The sequence below is a fragment of the Teleopsis dalmanni genome, chromosome 1 (assembly GCF_002237135.1).
Source record: "Teleopsis dalmanni isolate 2A chromosome 1, ASM223713v2, whole genome shotgun sequence".
Classification (NCBI taxonomy): domain Eukaryota; kingdom Metazoa; phylum Arthropoda; class Insecta; order Diptera; family Diopsidae; genus Teleopsis; species Teleopsis dalmanni.
In genome coordinates, this window is record NC_051846.1 from 184,058,798 (window position 1) to 184,062,198 (window position 3,401).

Consider the following 3,401-nt stretch of genomic DNA (forward strand, 5'->3'; position numbering starts at 1 on the left):
AATTTGCTTACGCCTTCGAGTGACCACTGTAATCTATTTAAGAAGGAAAACAAGAGTCAATGTATTTGGATTCTTTAGTTTATCTAGGCCTGATCAACTTCACATAAATATGTATGTATTCAATTCAATTAGGTATATTAATTTAGTAATCACCAATTACCAATTAGTTTTTTCAGTTTTTTTTCTTGATATCCGACAAGTTTAAGGTTATTAAATTTATCTTCAATAAAATTCTATAAAAGAAACCGATAAATTTTTCAAAATTATTATTCACTTGACATCTTTTTATTTTGACTACAAAATACATAAAAAGTCTTGTATTCCATAAACATTCTTCAGTGAAGTCATAAAAATTGAAGAACGAAGTGCTCGTCTCCCCGTTGTTCAAAAGGGTTCTTCACAGAGAAAATCGGTATTAAGATTAAAAATTAAATAAGGTTTCCAGCAGTTTTTCTAACCGCACATTTTCGTCTGAGTGAACTGAAATCAAATATGTATATCCTCAACTGCTACTAGTTCTCAATAAGCTATCACAACAGTCTCGCAGCGGAGTAATCTGGGGCCACTGTCCAGGTAATTATACTATTGATATACTGTCAGAATTACGTACGCCTACGCGTATTACTTAGAGAAAAAAGTAGTAGATACCTATTTAACCACGTCCTTAACTGCTATTAGTTTCTCAATAAGTTAGCACAACAGAATCTCAACCGAATAATCTAGATCCACTATCCAGGTTATAATACCAGTGCTGCATTACGCGTATTTTTAAGGAAAAAAATAGTAGATACTTAATCGAGAGCATTATAGCATCAAATAAACTAAAAAATTCTTAGGAAAAATACATTCGGGAACTCAATTTAAGATTGAAGTAAAGCAATGTATAATTTCAACGGTGTATACTCAAAATCATTTAAGGACAAGTTTTGGAAAACTAATTTAAAGTTAAAATTCAAACATTTAAATGAAAAAATGCAAATATATTGGATAGGCAGGAACATATCCAAAACAAGTGATCACGGTCAAAACCCAGTGACCACAAATGACTTTAAAGCCAAGGTTGATGGCATACATGGTTATATTGGGTGTTTGATAAGATTGGAAGGGAATTGTCTATTGCAATCTGCTTCAGTCTGAATAATTTGTCACCCATAGAAAGGAAATCAAGGAAAAAAGGCTAAAATTACCAAATAGAAAATAAGTTATGTTCCATCACGACAATGCCAGACCACACACATTTTAGATGACTCGAAACTTTGTTTGACTACCATTTATTTCGGGGTCTACAAAGCTCAGTACATGATAAAAAATAAGCAGACCGAAGAGACGCCAAAGTTTTTCGTCAATTAACCCCAGAAGTCGCACACCAATGGAACTATGCAACAGAAACAGAATCAGAAAAAGGTGAAGAGGTGTCAAAAAAATGGCCTACCGAAAAGCCGCTGAAAATCTCTTGCCAAAGTTTTTTGTCGACTAACGACAGAAGTTCCACATCAATGGAATTATGGAGGTAACAGAAAAAAAGGAGATCATAAACAATATTGTTAATTAATCAATTTTAGTTAATTAATTAGAATTAAATTTAAATTAATTTGATTAAAAATAAAAGATTGATTGAAATAGATTTTCTATGAAGAAAAGGAACCACGGATACTTTTTATATCACACAATATTACAAATATCTTAAATACTTAATATACTTAAAAATAATTTAATGTATTCGGAAGGGAATACATTGTAGTATCTTAATTAATTTAGTCACTTCATGATTTGGTGGTACAATGTCTTTACTATTGTACTCGTATATATTTTGTGAGAACACACACGTATTTCTGGCATTTTCAGTTTACGACTTTACTATTTCCATAAAAAAATAATTTGTGCACGTGGTATTATGTCTGGTTTAATGGCACAGAAGTGGAAATGTAGTAACATTTTAATGCTGACCTTTAAGGAAAATATTTTAAAGATTTTCCGTGTTTAAGTTTTAAATAACAGCAACAATAAAAATAAAAACTTAATTAAATCTTCAGAAACCCGTTAGAGCTCAAATTAATTCCAGAAATGACTTAGTGACCAGTTAAACTTGTTGCTTCAAAAAGCGAAGCTTAATTTTCTGCCAAAAGCAATTTTATCTTTTTTATTTTTATTATTAATTATAACTTTTATAACTGTTTAAAGTTAATATTAAATTAATTTTTAAAAAAACATTCGTATTAATTTTTTTTCTTCAAATAATATTAAAATTAAGTATCTTTTAAATTTCTTATATCCATCCAATTATGTTGAAATATATTGTTCATAATTATTGATTAAAATAAAGCAGTAATGAAACTTGCATTACCTAAATTAATTACCCATTTTGGTAGCTTAATTAACTACTTTACAGTAAACTACTTAATTTCCTTCCTCTGCTGCAAATTCCATTTGAAAACAAACTACATAATTAAGTGTTTCACACAATTTCATCTGGCGATGCCGTGTAACATTCCACAATTGGTTACATCATAGTTTCGTGGTGGTACTCACATAATTCCACTGTGTATTGACAAACCCTGAAGAAGATGGGGAAGAAGAAGAAGATTTTATTAAGCTTGTGCAAACCAGTTAAAGCCGCTCAGAGATCAACATTTCAAGTTTATGTAGAAATGCTTTCGTGAAAAAGCGATCCTCACTGCACACTGTATTAAAGATGTTGCGAATAAGTGTTTAACGATTTAATTGATTTAACACTTCCGACTTGTAGACGTCTCTTTACCCTACATACATGCAGATGTTGAAGCAAGAGTATGTAGGAGCAAAGTTCGTGGAAGTTCGTTAAACGCTTGTAACCTTAGCATTGACAAAAGAAAGTTTATGTTAACATACAACATTTCCAAATCAAACCTTGTAATTTGAGACTACGAAGAGTTTGAAGACTTTAAAGAAGGAAAAGGAAATAAATAGGATTACCGAATATCACAATCGTCAAAACAAATTGTTCGACTAATTGATCATTAAGTAAATTTCAACTTTATTTGTTATTTACGAATCATCATTACTTCAATAGATTTTCATCATATAGTTAAGTGGATTTCTGTGGAATATGAGCACTATTTCTAAAGAAAGAAAATTTGCTATTTAGCGTTTAAGTAATATCTCCAACTAAAGTAATTTTTTAAAATTGCGACGTATTCATATAAGAATGTATCATAAAAAATATCTACCATACGAAGGATGAACATAAAGCTTGTCAATCATTCTATAAAAAAATATCAATTCTCTTGATTTTTTGATTCAACGATTCGAGGCTTGAGAGAGAAGATAAGCTCTCTTAAACTTTGCCGTTTCAAACTCTATTCCTCCAATATGAGCGTTGTAACAAGTCTTCATTTCTCTTGCGGCCTTAAAGGATAACAGTA